This window comes from Rutidosis leptorrhynchoides, chromosome 9 (assembly GCF_046630445.1).
Source record: "Rutidosis leptorrhynchoides isolate AG116_Rl617_1_P2 chromosome 9, CSIRO_AGI_Rlap_v1, whole genome shotgun sequence".
Lineage (NCBI taxonomy): Eukaryota > Viridiplantae > Streptophyta > Magnoliopsida > Asterales > Asteraceae > Rutidosis > Rutidosis leptorrhynchoides.
The window spans coordinates 307,223,758-307,249,624 of NC_092341.1; positions in this window are offsets into that span (position 1 = coordinate 307,223,758).

Sequence of the window (25,867 nt, forward strand, 5' to 3'; positions counted from 1 at the left end):
TGCATTGCTAGATTCAGAGTTATTAATTTTGTTTTACATTGCAGCCTGTACTGTGGCTATGTTGGCAGCAAGAAAAACACGGAAGTCTTCCTCGCTCATGTTCAAGTTCTGACGAGTAGTTGGTGCCATTTTCTTCAAAAATAGCCAAAAGAATTAAGTTAATCATATAGAATATTAAGAGTAGTCAATAGTATTTCGTAGCATAATATGAACTCATTTATAAAAGCTTTTTCTTCATATCAGCGTTTTATAAGTTTTAATACGGGTAGTACCTACCTACCCGTTAAGTTCATACTTAGTAGCTAATATACAATTTCAACTAATACAATTCTATATGAAAAACTGATAATAGTATTTCGCTTTCAAACTTTTATACAATATTTTACAAACTTACAATACCGCTATTTTACATATAACATGAAATATAGCACATAATAACTTTGATACAAGGCAATTGCGAAGACAATTCTAGTTTAACGCAAGTCGTTCCGTGAAGGTAATAAAGATACATAATTCATAGATCCAGAAGCAAGTCATGCATTCGGGTTTTACTAATACTATTTCCCATCCTTGGTCTTGTGGAAAATAACCGTTATGGTCGTTGGCTAGGCAGCATGTTGTAACGTCATCAAAAGGACGAGGGTTACGTAATGCCCAACAGCCCCGTAACAATCTGAAAACCTTATTTCTTACTTCAACTACTAAAACCGTTTCTTGTGGAAATGTTTTATTTAGAAGTTGTAACCCGATGTTCTTTTTCTCAATTTGGTGAGAAATGAACATCACTAACCCGTAAACATAACATGCTTCTTTATGTTGCATGTTTGAAGTTCTTTCTAAATAACGAAGTCTTATGTTGGGATATGTGGAGTCAAAATAGGCTCTCAACCCGTAGCGTAAAATTGCATTTGGGTTCCCATCATTTAATGCTTTAAAATAAACACAGCGTAACTTAAGGTCTCCCCAATGTGATATACCCCATATTTCAAAGGAAAGCCTTTTATAAACAAAAGCATGCCTGGAATGTCTTTCAAATGTTCGACAAACTAATTTTTCCATAAATAATTGTGCCGACGAATTCTGACCGACTTTAGACAAGATTTCACCAATCATGTCCCCGGGTATGTCTTCTAAAATATTCGGTTGTCTATCCTTAACGTCCATTGTGTGTTTTTATACTATAAAATAGACGAGGATTAGATTCGTAAAAGATAATTAACAAACAATACAAGCAATTTTTACATATAACATAAAAATACAAGCACACTACAATACATATATTACACAACATGATTACAACTCTTTATTACGACTCACTCGTTTCTACCTCTTCGGACTTGGTTCGTTTCGCTAATTTTCTAGGGATATATGGTGCTCCCCTAATACGAGCCGTCGTTTTCACAAATGGTTTGGAAAAACCTGGTGGCTTAGATGTTCCCGGGTTATAGTGAAAGTTTAGGAAATATGGGTGTTTACGGTACACCCCATCAGGGTACTTCATGTTAACATAAAGTTCATCGGGGTTGTAATCAGGTTTCTCTATTCGATGCCCTTTCCCTTATTATTTTCTTTTAATTTTTCAAATTGGGTCGAGGTAATTTCTATAACATCATCGGAATCCGATTCATCAGAAAATTGGTAATTTTCCCAATATTTTGCTTCCTTGGTGGAAACACCATTGACCATTATTAACTTTGGTCCATTGGTTGTGGATTTTCTTTTATTTATCTGTTTTTCTATGGTTCCTAATATTTCCCCCTCCGGAACCTCTTCTTCCGGTTCCTCTTCTTCCGGTTCCTCTTCGGGAATTTGTGAATCTTCCCAAAATATATTCGACTCTTCATTATTATTTGGTGAGTCGATGGGATTTGTACTAGAGGTAGACATCTATCACACAATATCAAACACGTTAAAAGATTAATATATCACATAATATTTACATGTTAACAATATATAGTTTTCAACAAAAATGTTAAGCAATCGTTTTTCAAGTAAACACGGTCGAAGTCCAGACTCACTAATGCATCCTAACGAACTCGATAAGACACACTAATGCAAATTTCTAGTTCTCTAAGACCAACGCTCGGATACCAACTGAAATGTCCCGTTCATATCGATTATAAACGTTCCGTATTAATTGATTTCGTTGCGAGGTTTTGACCTCTATATGAGACGTTTTTCAAAGACTGCATTCGTTTTTAAAATAAACCATAACCTTTATTTTATCGACACGGTTTAAAGGATACAACCTAGATTATCAAGAAATGATAATATGAAAATATCACACATACACGCTACCATTACATAATGGTTTACAATATTAATATGTTACAACAAAGTAAATTCTCGAATGCAGTTTTTAAACAATATTATACAAACATGGACTCCAAATTTTGTCCTTAATTTAGTATGCACAGCGGAAGCTCTTAACAATCACCTGAGAATAAACATGCTTAAAACGTCAACAAAAATGTTGGTGAGTTATAGGTTTAGCCTATATATTTATCAATTCATAATAATAGACCACAAGATTTCATATCCATTTTTCAATAACATACAATCAGCATAAAAATCATTCATATGGTGAACACCTGGTAACCGACATTAACAAGATGCATATAGAATATCCCCATCATTCCGGGACATCCTTCAGACATGATAATTTCGAAGTACTAAAGCATCCGCTACAACGGATGGGGTTTGTTGGGCCCAATAGATCTATCATTAGGATTCGCGTCAATTAGTAGACTGGTTTACTAATTCTTAGGCAACCAAGCAAAAAGGGGAATATTCGGCTTCGATCATTCAACCGTAGAAAGTAGTTTCACGTACTTGTGTCTATTTTGTAAAATATTTATAAAGCTGCATGTATTCTCATCCCAAAAATATTAGATTTTAAAAGTGGGACTATAACTCACTTTCACAGATTTTTACTTTGTCGGAATTTAAGACTTGGCCACTGGTCGATTCACGAACCTATTACAAATATATACATATATATCAAAATATGATCGAAATATATTCACAAAATTTTTATTACGTTTTAATGATTTAAGTTTGTTAAGTTAGCAGTCCATTGTTAGTAATCTACAGCTAATTGTCCACAGTTAATAGTACATAAATAAATCAATATATATTATCTCGAATCAATCCACGACCCAGTGTATAAAAGTCTCAGGCTAGATCACAACTCAAAGTATATATATTTTTGGAATCAACCTCAACCCTGTGTAACGAACTCTAGCATTACAACATATAGAGTGTCTATGGTTGTTCCAAATAATATATATAGATGACGTCGATATGATATGTCAAAACATTGTATACGTGTCTATGGTCTATCAAGGTTACATAATATGTTAGAGTACATGTATAATACAATATAAGTTAGTTAAGTTTTAGTTAGAATAGATTTGTTACAAATTTCACGTAGCTACAACAAGCAAAAATATCCAATTTTTGTTTTACCCATAACTTCTTCGTTTTAAATCCGTTTTGAGTGATTCAAGTTGCTATGGTTTCATAATGAACTAAAATTTATGAAACTAAACAGAAAAATTATAAGTTTATAGTCGGAAATACAGGTTACAAGTCATTTTTGTAAGAGGTAGTCATTTCAGTCGAAAGAACGACATCTTGATGACCATTTTGAAAAACATACTTCAACTTTGTATTTAACCATGATTTTTGGATATAGTATCATGTTCATATGAAATATTATTTTTCCAGAAAAAAAATTCCAATTCAAAGATTAAGATAGTTATTATTTTTCTAACCCTAAACAGCCCCCGGTTTCACTACGACGGCGTATGTCCAGTTTTACGGTGTTTTTCGTGTTTTCAGGTTTTAAATCATTAAGTTAGCATATCATATAGATATAGAACATGTGTTTAGTTGATTTTAAAAGTTAAGTTAGAAGGATTAACATTGTTTGCGAACAAGTTTAGTGTGACGCCTCGTACTAAATCAACATGTACGGACCATCAACAACAGGATCATTACAAGGTCGAACACTATATGCGTTCTCAAAACAAGTTTGCATTCATGATAAAAGGTGACATCATAACCAACGTCAAATGTTTTACAACCAAAAGTATGCTCCTATGAACGAAAGCAAGTAATAATAGTACGTGACCCTTAGGTCGTTACAAATCAATGTTCAAAAATAATAAAGTTTGAATGCAAGATAAAATGTTTTATGCGGTAACATCTCTAATAAGGCAGCGGGTGGCTAATCAGCAAGACTAGTACAACAGCGGAAGCAAGAAACCTTAAGCACCTGAGAAAAACATGCTTAAAAACGTCAACACAAAGGTTGGTGAATAGTTTAAGTATAACAGTAATGTAAGGTAGGCCACGAGATTTCAGTGCTTCAACAGCGTTTCAAATGTGTATGAAAAGTATATGTTTAACCGTGGGCACTTGGTAACTAACTTAACGTTTATCACCCCCTAAAAGTACACTTGGCGAGTGCGTATGTTTATGAAGTATTAAACACCCGTTAAATGCTAGCGCTACTAGCCTGAGTGGGGATGTCAAACCCTATGGATCCATATCTAAGATTCGCGTTCACCGGTTCAAAGACCAATGACTAAACGTTACCGAGCTAAGGGGAAAGTTTATGCCGTTGTATAACCCACACATATATAAAGTTTAAGTACTCGTGCCTAGTATGTAAAACGTAAAATGCACATGTAATCTCAGTTCCCAAAATAGTTTAAGTAAAAAGGGATGCTATAACTCACAGTGGTTAAGTAGTAGTAAAGTTGACACGGGAAAGGTAAGCAAGTATGTTTGTCCGAAAAGATCCTCAACCTAAGTCAAAACATACTAATTCAGTAAATCGCCCCAAAGGTTTAAATGTATGTAAATTAGGTCTTAAGTATCATCATCATTCATCATTTAACAAAAAGTGTAAAGTAAGTTTCAAGTAAAGACTAGGGTTTGAAACAAAGGCTGATATCGTTCAGTCGCCACGACCTCTATACAAACTAAAATGAGGTGAGACCAGTGGCCATGGCTCCATATATGAGTCCCCTAGGTACTGACCAATTTCCAGAATGAAACTCTTCTTCGTTTGACCGTGGTGACAGTTTAAGTGCGAGTAGGTCAGAAATTTCAGCACAACGTTAATAGGGTGTAGTGACTTTCGGGAGGCCATAGATCCTAAACCGTAACTCGGATTAAGATGAGGTCTAAAAGGAAAATCATCTACTCGAACCGAAATAACTGAAAATCATCTTGCTAGTAGCCCAGGTAGTCTGATCAGTTCCAGAAACAGTAAGAAATGTGTTCCGGTGGGTTCTTGGTGCTTGATGCTCATCACGGTTCTCGTCCTTGATGCTTATAGCTTCAAGTTTACAACCTGTTGATGTGTTTGCATCATCTTTACCAAGTTTTGACCATCATAACACAAGTGCAAGTCTAAGATATGTAGCACAACTCAATTAAGAGTTGTATGAAGTTTGATGAACCAAAGTTACATCAAGGTCTTAGATCCGACACATACATGAACTCTAAAAGTGATATTAATCAAGTTTGACCATCATGACACTAGTGTAAGTCTAAGACATGTAGCACAACTCACATAAGAGTTGTATGAAGTTTGATGAACCAAAGTTGCATCTAGATCTTAGATCCAACACATACATGAGTTATAAAAGTAATAATAAACTATAAACTTGAAAGTAAACTTATATAAACAAGATCTTAAGTTTGTAGAACATAGTTCTTAATTAGATCTTGGAGATCCTAGACCCAAAAGTCTAGATCTATCATAAGTGTACAAAGTTATGATTAAAATTTTTGCTTACATGTTCTTGAACTTACAAAGTAGTTTCAAGAAATATGAGATCAAGATTAACTAGTAATACTTGACCAAATTAACAACACTACAACTTCAAAGTAAGTAAAAATGAAGAAAATAAACTAGATCTACAAGTATTATGTTCATGTTTGTATCATACTTAGGAAGATTCAAATCAAAGTTTGAATCTTAGGATTTAAGTCTACAAACATGAAAACAAAGAAGATCGTTAAGTTTATGAACTCTGGATCTTGAAAACACTTAAGTATAGAACCACAAACTAACAAGTTTTAGGTTTTTGTTCTTGGTTCTTCATCATACAAGAGATGGAAGTAACAAAGATCCATGAAGATACAAGTTAAAGAACTTGATCTTTAACAACAAACAAGTAACAAAGCAAGTAATCTAGATGATGATGTATTCGGTTTTGAAGAAGAAAAAGAAAGGAAATAAGAGTTGTTACTTACTAAGTTTTGAGAGAGAAATTGTAACAACCCAAACCAACCCGCATTAAACCGCGTTAAATTTACAAAATAAAAAAATTTGCTGAACTGCCACCTGGCGCGGCGCGCCATATAGGCTGCGCGGCGCGCCAAACCTGACTGTCCGGAAAGTCTTTAAATGCGAAAATGTTTGACTAGTTCCCGACATATTTAGGCGTAACGCTTTTAACCCCATGTTCCATATATAAAAACTAGCACGTTCTATTAATAAAATTATGTTTACGAAGCGGGGCCCACATCGACCCAAATTACCCTTTAAGTATCAAAATACAATTTTCGGCCATAAGACTTTTAATACAAAACAAAGCCGAGCATGGCGATTGGGGATACACTACCCAATCCTAATAAATCCAAAAGCAAGCCTTCTACGCAAACTATGCAAGTCCTCTAATCCTCGCGCTTACCCGAGCCACCATCCGCATGCAATCTATAAAAAGAGTCAACAACGAGAGGGTAAGCTAACGCTTAGTGAATGATAATATACTACATACATATATATGTATAAAATGGACACGCCACAAAATAACAATTACCGCATACCGAGGCATCCATATATAAAGCACTACACTAAGCATACCGTACGATCTCTAAGCAATGAGCTAAAGATACAACATCAATATAAGTTCACCAACGACGATGTGAACAACGCCAAATAGCTACACCCGGAGGGTTAGCTACAACACAACAATACATTAATATATAACAATATAAACGAACAAGGTTAACACTTTAACCCAATACCGAGAACCAAGTACCACAATGAAGATTGGCCGAACTACACGAGCCTTAGTAATCCGAAACCACACGAGATTACTATCTTCACAACATCGAGGTTGGCCGAACTACACGAGCCTTAGTAATCCGAAACCACACGAGATTACTACCTCAATAAGATGACCGAACTACACGAGTCACCATGAATCCGAACTACACGAGATTCATTTTGATAAGATGACCGAACTACACGAGTCACCATGAATCCGAACTACACGCGATTCACTTCTCCAACTCAAAACCCTTCGCCATTGGGGTTATATCATCCACATCACAATCACGTGTGATAGTGTACACGCGAACGCGTACTTCGCCAAAGATGGTCAACCAAAACGCACAACCGTGCCAATTGGACTCATGCAAAAGTCCATCAAGTCCACCTACATGTGAAGTGAGCTCTATAGCCGAGAATCACTTCACCCGACCCGCACCCATCCTACACATACATATGCACATAGGATATTATCACTCACCTTGAAGTCTTGAAGAATGCTTCCAAGTAATCCGCAACTCGCCAATGGAAAGTACCTATTCCATTATCACAATTACAACAATACACTTAGAGTGGATTTACAAATCAACCCAATTCGTCACTTAGTGCAATTTCGACCCAAATGCACTTCCAAGCACAAACCGTGCCCAAAACTAACCAATAATCACTAACACAAGTGAGAATGGTCCTAATACGCCAATTAAACCCGAACTCAAGTGTTAAACACGTGTCATACCCATTTTGACACTTAAACCCTAATTTTGACTCATAAGGTCAAAATCTCACCATTTACAAGTTTCGACACCAAAACACATTTAACTCGGTTTAATACTCCAACTTAATCCATTTTAAGTTTATAAACCTCATTAACTCGTCAATTGGGTCATAATTACCACCAAACCCTAATTTGACCCAAAGTCATAGTTAGTCAACCAAGTAACCCTAAATGGGTTTCAATACTTCCATAATCACTAACTTAAGTGATTAAACTCAATTTCAAGTTCTAAACATGACCAATTAGTTCACCAACCCAAAATCCACCAACAATTTACAATAAACCCGATTATTAGCATCACTAAACCCATTTTATCATCTAAAAGGGTTTTACAACTAATTAACTCAAAACTCTAACTTGAATATCAAATCAAACAAATGAAATTCGGAGTTTGAGCTTACCAATACTATCACCGCGTAGCCAAGAACGAAAGGGACAACTTTAAAACCCGAGACTTTGAACAATTTGAGCTTCTTCTTCACCAAAACCTCCAATCTCTCTCTAGAATCACTCTCTCTCTCTCTCTAGATAGTTGGGAGTGATGAATGGATGCCAAAATGATCCAAAAGTGGATCTAAAACTGATATTAAGGCCACAAATCCGTCCACAAGTGAAAGGACCATAATACCCTTCATTTAGACACTTAAAATGCTGAAAAAACGCATCAGGCCCAATCGGCGCGCCGCGCCAAAAGGTGGGGCGCCGCTCCACCCTGCAGGTCAGATTTCAGAAACTCGTTTTGGCCATAACTTTTTGACCGTAGCTCCGTTTTCGATGAATCAAATATCGTTGGAAACGTAATAAGATTTTCTTTCCAATGGTAAGGCTTTGAAACATCAAAACAAACTTTATTTGAGGTTGAAAAGGTACGTACACACCTTGTACCTCAAACAACGTCCAGTTTCCTTCGACGGTCGAGCAAGCAACACCTACATGCTGTGCACACTCCATACACACATAGTACACCTTAAATACATTATGTACAATAAATATTTGGGTCTTACAACTCTCCCCCACTTAGAATCGATCACGTCCTCGTGATCCTCGTCACTTAACCAAACGGACCACACTCCACGGTCCTCAACATAAGTCCCAATCCGACCTTCCTAAGCAATTCTTCCTAACGAATCGCCTTCAACAACTAAATCGTCATCCACGATTTTCTCAAATCCACAATCCGAGCATTAAAACCATGCTCCTTCCCTAACATCGGGAAACTCATTCCATCTCTAACCGAGATATCAATCCTCTAGCGTACCATTACCAAGTACCGTGCTAAAGTAACCAAGTCTCAACCTAAGGTCAACAACCCGAAACGATGAAGACCGAACCAAACGAATCCTTACGGATAACACCAATCACTAAACATCCCTTGTAGCGCGCAATACGACCAATACGCAACTACCGTAACATCATAATCCAACGGCTAGAACCGATAGCGCCCAAAACGACTATGAAAACGCAAAACCCAAGGTGTACGAAATCAACCATCGTCACACCCGTAACAAACATGTGAGCGAAACACGGCTATCGCCTCACTAATCCCACAACATGGTCTTCACGACCCCACCATCGACGTATAAAACGACCGATAGTTCCTGCAACATGGTCCTTACGACCCTACCATTGGTGTATCAAACAACCAATAGATCACACGACACGAAGGCTGGCCGAAAACACACGCGCCCTAGCGAATCCGAACTACACGCGACTCACTACCTTCACCACAACAACAATCGGGAATGGCCGAACTACACGCGCCATAGTGAATCCGAACTACACGAGAGTCACTATCCCGGAGGAATGACCGAACTACACGAGTCAATTGTGAATCCGAACTACACGAGATTCACTCCTCAATACAATGACCGAAACCACACGAGTCATTCGTGAATCCGAACTACACGAGATTCACTTCCACAACATCGAGGTTGGCCGAACTACACGAGCCTTAGTAATCCGAAACCACACGAGATTACTACCTCAATAAGATGACCGAACTACACGAGTCACCATGAATCCGAACTACACGAGATTCATTCCAATAAGATGACCGAACTACACGCGTCATCGTGAATCCGAAACCACACGCGATTCACAATCTCAACATAGGAATGGTACTCGCATTTCCCACCGGTACTCGCATTTCCCGATAGTGTTACACCATACCGACATAACACTACTCCCTTGATGAAGTCAGCGGACCCCGAAGGTCATGCTCCACCAATCACAACACCGGATGAAGTCAGCGGACCCGAAGATCATGCTTCACCGATCACAACACCGGATGAAGTCAGCGGACCCGAAGATCATGCTTCACCGATATAACACCACGCTCATGATGAAGTCAGCAGACCCCGAAAGTCATGCTCCACCAATCACGTATTCCCATGATGAAGTCAGCGGACCCTAAAGATCATGCTTCATCAAACAACCATACCATAATCGAGCAAGAACCACCTATACCAAACATAGGTACCAAACAATAATTCTCTACAAGAGAACCCGACACACACCTCCCTTAACCGGAGGATTTCACCTTGCTCGCCAAACATGTCCATTATCTCGCAACGAGATTTACCACGTTACCACCTCGGTGATGATTCAAATCCAAACCATAAGTACAATTTATCCGAAATTGTACTCTACCACAAATCGACCCAACTAGGTCTCGACAACATTTTCCGGATCTACCAATAGCATCATCCGAAATCTCACACTAAAACTTCCTCGTGCGGGAGTGTAACTCCCCCACTTAGAACCACGTTCCATATCCACAACTCGTACAACCGCACAATGCTACCACAGGTAGACTTTACCAACAATTGGGCTCACACGACCCATTACCACATCTTGCTCCAACCTTGAGCACACGAAGGAGTTTAACCAACCCTTAAACACTTTGTACGAAAAGTGTACCGCAACACAATCGGAGTCGAACACCACGCTAGTAGGTATAAAAGAGGTACCTAATATCGCGTCATAAAGACTCCATTACCAACACACATCGAGATTTAAAACACTCGATCTCAAGGGTTCCAACCAACCGACGAACCACATGATTCGTCACTTCAACATCAAAGCGAACACGCGCTTAACAACCAAACACCAAAACCATTTCCGTGGCTAGGTAGAAACGTTTCCCAAATACTAAGGAATGCTTGGTTGCACCAAGTCTTACGCCCTTCGCCCGTCAATCAATCATCAACATAGGGTACTTCCATTAGGAACGTCACCCATAGCATAACATGCACAACAAAGGCACGCAACTCAAACTCAAACGGCATTTAATAAATAATCAAAAGACATATTTATCAAAATTAAACGTACCTTAACGTCTCCTGGCCGCACCCGTCCCCGCTAACTTGGGACATTCCGACTTACGATGTCCTTCTTTTTGGCAATTGAAGCACACCATACCATCACCCTTTGGTACCGAACATTCCCAAGACTTGTGACCCCTCACGCCACAATTGTAACATCTAGCCGCACTAGAATCCGGCATACCCGTTCGCGTACCACCCGTGCTCACACTCGGACCCTTAGCCCTCTTACTCGGAGCACCATAAGAAACGACCCTTCGCTCACTTGAAGGTTCACCCTTTTTCGATCGTGAATACGACTCGAAACCTCTAGCCAAGTCGAATAATTCCGAAAACGATTTCGCTTGACCCCGGCTAATTTTACTTTTCAAGTCATCATTCAAGGTCCGATAGAAATCTCCCATCAACAAACGATCATTCCCCAAATACTCCAGACAAAAACGAGCCTTCGCCATAAAGGTCGTCTTGAGAGTACTCAAATCCATAGATCCTTGTCGCAAATTTCGCAACTCATTACGCAATTCCCACAAATCGGCCGAAGTCCGGAACTCCTCGAAGAATTCCTCCTTAAAGTCGTCCCACGATAAAGCCATAAACGTCTCGCCACCGACAAGATCAATCTTACCATCCAACCAATCCCTTGCCCTACCCCGCAACAAACTCGTAGCGAGTCTCGTCTTTCTCTCGGGAGGGCAATCAATAGTACGGAAACACCCTTCGACGTCCGAAATCCAAGTTGTGCTTACCAAAGGATCCGGCTTTCCGTCATACATCGGGGGTTTAGTCCTCATGAAGCTCTTAAGATAACGCTCCATTTCACCACTACTTTGAAGTTCGGAATACCTCCTTTCCATTCTTTCTTCTAACACACCCATTTGCTCCGCAACGGCGGCCGCAACCCTAGCGTTAAACTCCACGTCATTCGCCTCGGTCTCGTTTCGCGTCGTCATTCTAAAGAATGCAAAACGATTAGTCCACGAACGTGTAAAACCGTACGCATGACACAGCCCCATCTTGCTAAACACTCATCGTACATCACTTGTTAGACACGATTTGCACCCGTAATAAGGTTTGCAAGTTCTTATTACGCACACATGCCGCATCGACTCGTTAGTACAACGACCGTCTCGCTCGATGATATACACAAACACAACCAAAATTCTACGCGGTACAAACACACGCGAGAATTATTATCACAACACAACAACATATTAATAATATCCGCATTACTAATATAAACGTTAGTCAACCTATAGCCAAGGCACTAACCAAACCCATTCCGACCCGTAATCCTACAAGTCCCGCAACAATTTAAGCACACACAAGTCTAAGTCTAGGCACCTATCTCAAGTCACCTAAATCCCTTAGACCATGCTCTGATACCACTTGTAACAACCCAAACCAACCCGCATTAAACCGCGTTAAATTTACAAAATAAAAAAATTTGTTGAACTGCCACCTGGCGCGGCGCGCCATATAGGCTGCGCGGCGCGCCAAACCTGACTGTCCGGAAAGTCTTTAAATGCGAAAATGTTTGACTAGTTCCCGACATATTTAGGCGTAACGCTTTTAACCCCATGTTCCATATATAAAAACTAGCACGTTCTATTAATAAAATTATGTTTACGAAGCGGGGCCCACATCGACCCAAATTACCCTTTAAGTATCAAAATACAATTTTTGGCCATAAGACTTTTAATACAAAACAAAGCCGAGCATGGCGATTGGGGATACACTACCCAATCCTAATAAATCCAAAAGCAAGCCTTCTACGCAAACTATGCAAGTCCTCTAATCCTCGCGCTTACCCGAGCCACCATCCGCATGCAATCTATAAAAAGAGTCAACAACGAGAGGGTAAGCTAACGCTTAGTGAATGATAATATACTACATACATATATATGTATAAAATGGACACGCCACAAAATAACAATTACCGCATACCGAGGCATCCATATATAAAGCACTACACTAAGCATACCGTACGATCTCTAAGCAATGAGCTAAAGATACAACATCAATATAAGTTCACCAACGACGATGTGAACAACGCCAAATAGCTACACCCGGAGGGTTAGCTACAACACAACAATACATTAATATATAACAATATAAACGAACAAGGTTAACACTTTAACCCAATACCGAGAACCAAGTACCACAATGAAGATTGGCCGAACTACACGAGCCTTAGTAATCCGAAACCACACGAGATTACTATCTTCACAACATCGAGGTTGGCCGAACTACACGAGCCTTAGTAATCCGAAACCACACGAGATTACTACCTCAATAAGATGACCGAACTACACGAGTCACCATGAATTCGAACTACACGAGATTCATTTTGATAAGATGACCGAACTACACGAGTCACCATGAATCCGAACTACACGAGATTCATTTTGATAAGATGACCGAACTACACGCGTCATCGTGAATCCGAACTACACGCGATTCACTTCTCCAACTCAAAACCCTTCGCCATTGGGGTTATATCATCCACATCACAATCACGTGTGAAAGTGTACACGCGAACGCGTACTTCGCCAAAGATGGTCAACCAAAACGCACAACCGTGCCAATTGGACTCATGCAAAAGTCCATCAAGTCCACCTACATGTGAAGTGAGCTCTATAGCCGAGAATCACTTCACCCGACCCGCACCCATCCTACACATACATATGCACATAGGATATTATCACTCACCTTGAAGTCTTGAAGAATGCTTCCAAGTAATCCGCAACTCGCCAATGGAAAGTACCTATTCCATTATCACAATTACAACAATACACTTAGAGTGGATTTACAAATCAACCCAATTCGTCACTTAGTGCAATTTCGACCCAAATGCACTTCCAAGCACAAACCGTGCCCAAAACTAACCAATAATCACTAACACAAGTGAGAATGGTCCTAATACGCCAATTAAACCCGAACTCAAGTGTTAAACACGTGTCATACCCATTTTGACACTTAAACCCTAATTTTGACTCATAAGGTCAAAATCTCACCATTTACAAGTTTCGACACCAAAACACATTTAACTCGGTTTAATACTCCAACTTAATCCATTTTAAGTTTATAAACCTCATTAACTCGTCAATTAGGTCATAATTACCACCAAACCCTAATTTAACCCAAAGTCATAGTTAGTCAACCAAGTAACCCTAAATGGGTTTCAATACTTCCATAATCACTAACTTAAGTGATTAAACTCAATTTCAAGTTCTAAACATGACCAATTAGTTCACCAACCCAAAATCCACCAACAATTTACAATAAACCCGATTATTAGCATCACTAAACCCATTTTATCATCTAAAAGGGTTTTACAACTAATTAACTCAAAACCCTAACTTGAATATCAAATCAAACAAATGAAATTCGGAGTTTGAGCTTACCAATACTATCATCGCGTAGCCAAGAATGAAAGGGACAACTTTAAAACCCGAGACTTTGAACAATTTGAGCTTCTTCTTCACCAAAACCTCCAATCTCTCTCTAGAATCACTCTCTCTCTCTCTCTAGATAGTTGGGAGTGATGAATGGATGCCAAAATGATCCAAAAGTGGATCTAAAACTGATATTAAGGCCACAAATCCGTCCACAAGTGAAAGGACCATAATACCCTTCATTTAGACACTTAAAATGCTGAAAAAACGCATCAGGCCCAATCGGCGCGCCGCGCCAAAAGGTGGGGCGCCGCTCCACCCTGCAGGTCAGATTTCAGAAACTCGTTTTGGCCATAACTTTTTGACCGTAGCTCCGTTTTCGATGAATCAAATATCGTTGGAAACGTAATAAGATTTTCTTTCCAATGGTAAGGCTTTGAAACATCAACACAAACTTTATTTGAGGTTGAAAAGGTACGTACACACCTTGTACCTCAAACAACGTCCAGTTTCCTTCGACGGTCGAGCAAGCAACACCTACATGCTGTGCACACTCCATACACACATAGTACACCTTAAATACATTATGTACAATAAATATTTGGGTCTTACAGAAATGAGAGAAAATGAGATGGTGTTTGAATGTGTGTGTAAAAGAAATGAAATACAAGTAAATATGTAGCAAGTAAAAATGAAAATGGATCTCCCTTTATGCTTATTTTAGCCGACGGTTTCCCTAGCATAAATGGGAAGTCAAATTTCACTTTCAAGTATGGAAAAGGTAGTGAAAGCTAGAAGAGGTAATAAGGTTAAAAGACTCTTGCATGCTTGAGAAAACTTGGTCTCCCAATTAGTTTAATTAACCATGATTAACCTTAATGTAATAATAGCTTAAAAACATGGGCTTACAAGTCCATTAAGAGTGTAGGGTGGGCTTACTAGTCCAAAACTATAAATAAAAGCCCAAGTCCAAGTAAGTATGCAATTAAATAAATAAAGTCCAAGTAATTAACTACTAACCTTAGTTAATTAAAAATGATTAATAATAGTTGGATATATTATGAAATGGTATGCATGCCGTCAACTTTCAATGTAATGAAAGTTTGTCTTTTAAAAACGAATGCAATGTTTGTAAAATGTATCATATAGAGGTCAAGTACCTCGCGATGTAACCAATTGTAATGTATTTGTCCAGATGGATTAGGACGGGTCATGAAAGTTGGTTTCAGAGCGGTGGTCTTAATGAACCAGGTCTTGCATTAGTGTGTCTAACTGATAGTTGTTTAGATGCATTAGTGAGTCTGGACTTCGACCGTGTCTGCATGTCAAAAGTTTTACTTATCATTTCTAGTCGGAAATCATCTACTTATCATCCGTAGGAAATTACCTGCTTATCATTCTTAGTCTAGACATGTCTTACTGCCTCTATTGCATAGACAGTGTATAGATAAATTCATATCTTAGTGTATCTGTTATTATTACTTTTGCCTGATAGCTTCCGTAGATTCCTCCGTAACTTATGGGATTTTAGTATTATATATGCATATGTAAATTATGTATTGCAGGGTACTAATCTACATCCTATAATCTAATTCTTATCAAAAATTCTTCATCTAATCGTACGAGATGAATCCATCAACCAGTTCGAATTCCTCGGATTCCGACAGCTATTCCGATATGGAGTTTCACCTAAGCTCCGAAAGCAGTGTCACCAGAATGAATCAACCAATTCATCTGATGGGTTCGTAGCCTACTTAATCATTGGAGACAAAAAGAAGGTGATCCTTTCCATCAACTAAATTCACCTCTTGGCGAAGAACCTGAAGCACTTACCGGCGAACCCATTCGAAGCACCATTTTCACACTCATTTCTAGAGTATCTCGCCACGATTATATTATATCCACAATTCTAAACCTTTTTCATTCGCTCGTTCTTACCGACAATCATTCCGGAGTAATCGAAGAAGTCAACGAGCTTCGCGTCTGAGTAATGATTTTTGGAGAATATGGTGCAAAATTTACCAGCTTCAACAACATCATTGGCACCAACAGTACCATCAGTAACAGCACCAGTACCATCAACAATCTATGCCTCAACATCTCATTCTGTACGTCGAGTATAATCATCATTCTACGTATCGTTCTACCTCATTTATCTTCGTTCGACACGGCGATTATGTAATCTCTAATGCTTTAGGGATTATGTACTCTAGTTCTAACCGTAAATCAGATGAGTCTAATATCATATTAACTCATTAAATCCATGATTACATCTGAAGAAAATATATATATGTAAGTATATTTTCATAAAGATTGTAATTAAAAATTCTTTCGTACAAACTGTTAATGGTGAAAATATTTTAACGGGTAGGTAATACCCGAGGAATATTTAAGATTTCACATTAATAAGTTACACTGTACATTCTTCGAATCTGATTCAACATTCATTTACTATCCTACTTACATCCACAGATATACGAATCCGTTCATCGCAGAATAACCATTTTCATTTAATTTCATATTTGGATTTTGACCTATCAGAATCCAACAAGTGGCATAATGAAGAAAACATTGGACAAAAAATAAAATTTGTTAGAAACAAACAAATTAACTATGAGAATTTTTGTTAAGAAACCACGCCAACAAAATCCTAGCTAACTGTTCCTAGCTAACTGTTAATTCCTTATTACATTTAATTATCGCAATTTAATTATCGTAATTTTAATTCTCGCAATTTTATTTATTGTCATTTAATTTCTGTTATTTATTTTACGCACCTTAAATATCGGGACACGTATACAAGGTTTTGACATATCATATCGACGCATCTATATATATTATTTGGAATAACCATAGACACTCTATATGCAGTAATGTTCGAGTTAGCTATACAGGGTTGATGTTGATTCTACAATAATATATATACTTTGAGTTGTGATCGAGTCTAAGACACGTATACAATGGGTCACGAATACGTATTAATTAATTCGAATATTATATATTAAACTATATATGAATTATTGGATTACTAATTGTGGACTGCTAACTGTGGACTGCCAACATTGGACAATTAAAATGAATTAAAATATTGATTATAACATATGAAACTAAACAATTCTTCAAGTTTGCCACTTGATTTCATCTTAAACCTCATTTGTATCTTGACGATTACAATCTGCGTTCAAACATTTCATGATTCTTGAAAACACCAGAATCTAGAGAATGAACCAACCGCACTTCATCTACGGAAGAAAAGATTGATGCATATAGTTATGCACCTGAAAAAACTCGGAACCTAAGTAAACGTTTAACACTTGTCTGTGCTAGCTCCTTTGGCATTGTTATTACCGAAAATAACATTGCAACTCTTTTTCAAATTAGCCAATTTTGTTTCAGCTCCAACAAGTCAACATTGACCTTTCATTCGAATAAGTCTTATTATAACCTCAATATATACGTTGCCCTTTCATCATCGTTACCGGAGAACCTTTTATATTCCACCATATTACCAGCAGACGTACCAGCAATTTCGTTGCTCCTTGGCTTAAATCTCTCCGACAAATCACTATATTTATCTATTGAAGTCTTATCATGAATTCATCGAAAATTTGTAACGATAATTATCATACCAAATACCAGGAGGCATCAATCGATAATCTCTAATTTCTCAACGATTCTACGACAACAAATATATATATATATATATATATATATATATATATATATATATATATATATATATATATATATATATATATATATATATATATATATATATATATATATATATATAACTTCTATCTCCTGGATTTACGAAACTTCAATTCTAAATTTCTGAAAAGCGCTTTAGCCTATGAATTAGTTTTCTGAATTTTGAAAAGAAAAAAAAAACTGATGAAATCTTTAACAAATACCTTGCTCCTGACTCTACACTTTTACGAACAAATCTTCATCATCATCCATCGATATTAGAAATAATAAGATATTATCGTATCTTTTAATATAAATATTCTCAATATTTCTGAAGATATCTTCATAAATATTCTTGTCCGATATTAATTATCTCTCCGCGCTATCTGTGTTATATCATAAAAGAAAACTATTTTAGTTTCTAAATCTCTGAAAAACGTAGAGTTTGAATTATTAATGTTTTGAAGTAGTGTTGGAAATTAATGCATGAGTTAGTATAATATAATGACACTTGATCAATGTGATTATATTACAGTAAGTCATGCTGAGTTTCTAATGAAATGTGATGATTCACAGACCTTAACGTCATCAGGTGCCATGTTACACAACTCTTACATTTTATCTAATCTCTAAACATATCAGGAACATATATTCTTGATAGTTCTATCTTTTCTCTTGAATTCTGGTAATTTAACCAATCAAAATCGTGTTATTACAATTTCTCTCTTAGAACGTTAGACATGTTCATTCGAAACTTCATACCTACGAATTCTGGACCATCATTCGATTGACTTAAAGTCGGGAATAGAAAACAAAAGGATGGAACTCCAAAATATAAAGGAAATGAGAAGGGTGTATTTATAGTGAAAAATCAGACAGAGCAATCGAGACAGATCATCGCATTTAACCAAAGAAGATTCTAATTTCCTTAATTACCGAAGAACTAAATCTTATTACAAAGATTTTCTCTAAATCCCTTGAATTTCGGAAATCAACTGTATCTACGTCAAGAGATATGACGAAATGTTATTTACTCATTTCACTCTTTTGTGATAACTTCACTCTTACACTTCACTTAAACAAATTGTTTTATCCATATTACACGCTGATGATAAAACTCTAATTTCTAGCTCGTATGCGTCATGAAAACATACTCTAATTTCTTTAACGGGTAGGTACTGTGACGACCCAAAAATTTTCGACCAAATTTAAACTTAATCTTTATATGGTTTCAACATGATAAGCAAAGTCTACTAAATTGAATTTCAAAATTTTTGAATTATTTTATGAAATCATTTGACCTTCGACCAGTTCCGACGATTCACGAACAATTAATTGTAAATAGATATGTGTGTATATATATATATATATATATAATAATTGAAAATATAATTTGAAATATTATATGTTGTTATTAAAATTAATTATGTAAAATAAAATAATAATATGATATTATGATAATTATTATTTACAAATATATCTATATATATAAAGTATATTAAAATTAAATATTAAATGATTGTAATACTCATTTGATGTCCCGATTGATATTAAGTAAGTTAAATACAAACTTATGTAATTTTAAAATAAACGGTGATACGAAAATGAGTTCTATAAATTTTAGGCTTATTAAAAATGTATTTAGGAACTATTTGTTAAGTTTTAACACTTTTTATATTTTACCCATAATTGAGAGGGACAGTTGATGTAATTTTTATTTAACAAATTAAGGATCGAATTTTATACCATAATGACCAAAATAAATAAATATAGTTAATTTAAAAATTTGGAATTTTTCAGAAGACTCTTATCCGCAACTGATTTCAAATAGTGCACGATACACAGTCCGTGAAAACTGTCGGCAGAATTCTATTCCTTTACTACACGTTTATGAATCACATGATAGTTATTAATTATTATTATAACTATTAATTATTGATTTTACTGTGTTGTTTTGGTGTTTACTTTCATCACCAAACCACTTATATATATCTATATTATATACGTATGCATATCAAAACAAAGACACCATCACCTCCCTCTTTGTTCTTTCCAACATCCTCTAGTCCGCCACCCAACACTTCAAACCCATCACCATGATTAACCGGCTACCACCACTACACCGTGACACCACCCTTAAAACCTCACAATCGCCAACCCTTTCATCACCATCACCAAAACTACAAACCTTGCTGCCACCACTTTGCAAACCCACGAGAAAACACAAGTACCTGCTATTTGTTGTCATTATGATCGACATCCACCACCCTATGAACACCATCGGTACAATAATCAAACCACCAAACGGTTACCATTTGCTACAATCAAACCATCACAAACCACTCACTTGATTTTTCTGTTTTAAATCACAAAAATGGAAACCATTGTTGTCGAGCTACTTGCTGTCATCTTGTTGCTACAACTGAGCCACCACCACGATTACCATCCTACCACCTACTCTTTTCTTTCTCTCTATTTTTTCACTAAACCACCATCGCTGATATGGTTGTGCAACACACGACTGTCATTTTTTTTTTTGTTTCGATCACGACTACAATCAACCAAGATCACAATCTGTTGCTGCACAATAATTGTTCCTATTTCCTATTTTGTGTTTGTTATAAACTACCACACATCTTAACCGTCCAAAACAACCCAAGACGACTATCATTCTCTCATTGTTGTATTATTTTTTTCTTCTCTCTTTCTTGTTGCTATTTGGCCGAAGAAACCCACCCCATAAACCTACAAAACTGCTATCTGTTGCAGCTAATATTCCTGCGTCTGTTTACTGTTACCGCGAGCGAAGATGATGATGAATAGAAATATAAATCAATGACAGAATGCTGCAAATAGAAGCTGCTAATTTATTTCTGGTTCATTTCATTAACACCATAACTAAACAACCATCAAACTCATTAAATTACTGCAACTTGCTGCTGTAATGTTTTCTGTTTCCTATTCAAACCGAATACCTTGCTGCCATATTTCTGTTTAATTCAAGCCGCTGCTATGTTTTTCCGTTTGCACGATCACGATGAAGATGATTAAGGATGGAAGATTGATAACAATGGAGATGATTATGATAATAAACATTATTGATAATGACATGGTGATAGTGGCACGATCATGTTAATAATTGAGCTGCACTATTACGGGTTCCTTTTTTTTTTAAATTCACGTATTAATCTAATAAAGGTTGAGTTGGTTGAAATATTTTGGGCTTCATGATCCATTAATCAAATAACTGGACTGCTAATTTCCTATTGGGCCGAAACAAGCCCAACTTTATTTGAAAGTATTAGTATTACGTGGTATTATTATTATTAAGATGAACGAGTTCAGTGATGAAGGTGACGAATATATTATGATGAAGATGATTATGAATACTCGATAATAAAGACGTTAGACGATGATATTGATGATGATATATGATGGGTAACGAGTAATTGTTCATAGAAATGACAATAGATGATGATAATAGATGGTGATGATGTTGAAAAACGAGGAAGAGAAACAGTCAAATATGTAGTTTATTTCCGTGAATTAAAACAGATTTGATGGAGCAGAAGGATGGTTTTGAATGTTAGGGTTAAGCGAGAAGTCTCGAGTTCGAGTCTTGGCGATGGCATTTTTTTAAAGCCTTTTCTTTTGGAGGTAGCTAGTATTATTAATTTTATTATTATTATTATTATTATTATTATTATTATTATTATTATTATTATTGTTATTATAATTATTATTGTTACTAGTATTATTATTATCAAAGGTATTATTAGTAATACTAGTATTATCATTATAATTATTAGTATTAACATTATAATTATTATTATTAGTATTATCCTTAAAATTATCATTTTTGAAATTATTATTATTAACAAAAGTATTTTTAATGAAATTATCAATTTCATTATCATTATAAGTATTATTATTTTTATTATCATTACTAACATTATTATTATTATTATTATTACTATTATTTTATCACTTTTATTATTATTATTATCATTATTAACATATAACGTTTTTATTAGTATTATCATTATTATTAAAAGTATTATCATTTTTATTATTATCATTACTATTATTATTTTTAGTATTATTATAATTATTATTTTTAACAAACAAATGTTATCTTTATAAAAATATATTACAAGTCAACTAATATTACATACTAATATGTTATTAACTAATATATTATCAATTATATTGATAAAACTTTAATTAAATTATATATTTATTATAAGAATAATTATTTTTAAAAATACTAATTTTAATAAAATATAAGTAAACTTAGTTGATTAAATGGGATATGTGTTAATATATATGCAACTGATATAGGTTCGTGAATCCGAGGCCAACCCTGCATTGTTCAGTTCCGTCGTATGAATATTTTTACTACAAAATATCGTATCGTGAATTTCATTTGCTCCCTTTTTAAATACTTTTGCAATATATATTTTTGGGACTGAGAAGACATGCGCTGTTTTATAAATGTTTGACGAAATAGACACAAGTACTTAAAACTACATTGTATGGTTGGATTACTATACCGAATATCGCTTCTTCAAGTCTGGTAACCTAAGAATTAGGGAAATGACCCCTAATTGATGTGAATCCTAAAGATAGATCTATGGGCCTAACAAACTCCATTCTGGAATTTGGAATGCTTTAGTACTTCGACTTAAATGGTGATTGCGATTGCCAATATTAATGGCATACTTGCGAGTATGCGGGGGATATTCTATATGCATTATGTTAATGTCGGTTACCAGGTGTTCATCATACGAATGGATTTTATACACTTGCGAGTGTAATGATATTTATAAAAAATGAGAATCTTGTGGTCTATTAAAATGATGAAAATAAATGTTTATGATAAACTAATAAACTCACCAACCTTTTGGTTGACACTTGAAAACATGTTTATTCTCAGGTATGAAAGAAATCTTCCGCTGTGCATTTGCTCATTTTAGAGACATTACTTGGAGACATTCATGACATATTTCAAAAGACGTTGCATTCGAGTCGCTGAGTTCATCAAGATTATTATTAAGTCAATTATAGTTGGATATATTATGAAATGGTATGCATGTCGTCAACTTTCAATGTAATGAAAGTTTGTCTTTTAAAAACGAATGCAATGTTTGTAAAATGTATCATATAGAGGTCAAGTACCTCTCGATGTAACCAATTGTAATGTATTCGTCCAGATGGATTAGGACGGGTCATGAAAAATACGCTTCAACTCATCATTCTGAACAATGCACTTTCTAAGCTGATTGGCCATCAAATTATTCAAAGCCACAGACTGATATTCCAGAAAAGCATGAGCCTCAAGATATTTTTGCATATCATCAGAAAAGAGAATTCCCCACTTATCCGGAACAAGCGTACCAATAAGGTCCAGGAAATTCGAAGATGAAGGAACATCAGGGGAGAGGGAGTTATCTACGCACACAAAAAAGGGAGAAAGAAACACATAAATAAGTCTCTAAAAACTAGGTAAAAGCAGGAAAATAGTTTGCAAAAACTACCTGAGTAGGCATTATCTGCTGTACCCTCGCTGGAGTCAGCCACTTTAACAAGTCCTTCATCAACATTTTGATCAGTCGAACTAGAATCCAACTTCAACTTCTTCGCAGCGGGAACGCATGGAAGAGCCTCCTGTTTTACACTAACACCAGCCCTATTCCTGCTAGATACCCTAGTCCCAACACTCTTCGAAGCAACAAAACACCCTTACCCTTGGCCTTCGGCTTAGAGGAAGCAGCATCACCAGTTTCAACTTTAGGTTTACTATGAACCTCCATAAAACCCAAACAAGTAGGGGACCCAACATCCTTTGCAACTTGAGAAATAGCTTGGGTATCAACAGTGATCTCCTTGAGACCTTGAGATTTAACCACGTTTCTTAAAGACATCTCTGCAATGGAAAACATGTAAAATCAGAAAGAAGAAAAGCAAACTTCAATCATGGTAGGGTAACAACACATACCCTTCTCCCCACAAAAAAAACACAGGATTCTTCTGCCTTTGCTCCCAACTCGGTGTCATTCTAAGTTTAAACAATATGACATCAAAATAAGAATAAGCAAGAATAGGGTTATGGCATATCCTCATAAACAAAGAATCAGTGGAAAACCATCGGGAATGGGATCCCTGAACTCATGAGGAACTTTTGCATTGTCTCTATCATAAACTGAGGGGAATTTGGAAGATTGAAAGAAAGATTTTTTCATATAAACAAAGGAAGATTTCCAATTACGGACATCGGGGCTGTAAGACGAAAAACACACAGGAGGATTTTGAGAAACCCCCTTTCTCTTCTTACGCTTTGCAATAGTTACCCACTCACCAGCATCACTGGTTTGAAAGAAACAACGGAACAAATAGACAGAAGGTTCACCCCCATTAGCCCGACACATCACTTCAAAAGACATTATCTTTTTCGTAGCCAACGCGTGCAACAAAGTAACGTGAACGGAGAATTAGTTTAAAACGCTCAAGTAACATTCAGATACACGTATCCTAACATTAAACTCAGAAAAGATCTGAGTATAAACACCGACGCAATCGTCAGGAAATTGGAGGATAGTTTGATCTTTGCCAATTATCATATCTCCCTCGGATAACCCTAGGGTTGTAGTCAGTTCGGATAAATGGCGGGGAGTAACACTACTAGTAAATACATCAATACCTGATTTGAGACCCATAACTGCAAGAAAAAATAAAAAGAAAGAAGCGAAAATACATTGAGCAATAATGGTGAGAGATAATAATCTGAATAAGAGGAAGAAGAAATGATAAGTGAAGAGGGAGAAAACCACTTATTACACAGCCGAATTGATGTCAAATCAATTTAGAAAACCCTCGGTAATCGCAAAAGTCAGTTGAAAAGACAACTGTACCCTCTAAAAATAAGAAAGAGATATTAAGAACAAAAGGGGCAAAACGGTAAATGAAGATAGAGTAAAGCCACTCAAAATTTCAAATCAAGCAATACATCACCATAAGAGTTTAACTTTACGAAGCTTCGAGAAATGCTTCGTCAACTTAAACTGGGGGCTTGATAGCGTACCCAACCAATCACGAACTTAAATATGTACGGAGCGAGGAACGAAGGGAACACATGAAGCCAAGTCATAGCGAAGTGGTGGCATTGGGCTTCACGCACCGAACCTCGAACTCACAAGAATCAACTACAATGCGTTCACACTAGATCGGCGGGTCAACCATACAAAGATAGAAAGAAGACAATGAAGCTTTCACTTTGTAAGAAGCCAAAAAGGTAAATTCAACTAATGCTTCCAAATTGCATCGGGAAATAACAACCTCAAAAAAGGAAAAACTCCCCTACAAATAGAAACGCTAAATGGAGCAAGACTTCATAAGATCCTTCAATCAGATGTCACACAAAAACAATTTACGCGTTGCCAGAGCTCCAATTATCTCTTTCCGATCATCATTTTGCCCATCCCACAAAGATGGGATGACCGAAGATCTTCGAACCATTAAGCGTTGATACAACAGAAAAAACTTCTTCATCTTTGACGAAAGAAGCAGCACCGGGAGGGCCAAAATTTAATCTCCTGAAGTTCCTTACTAA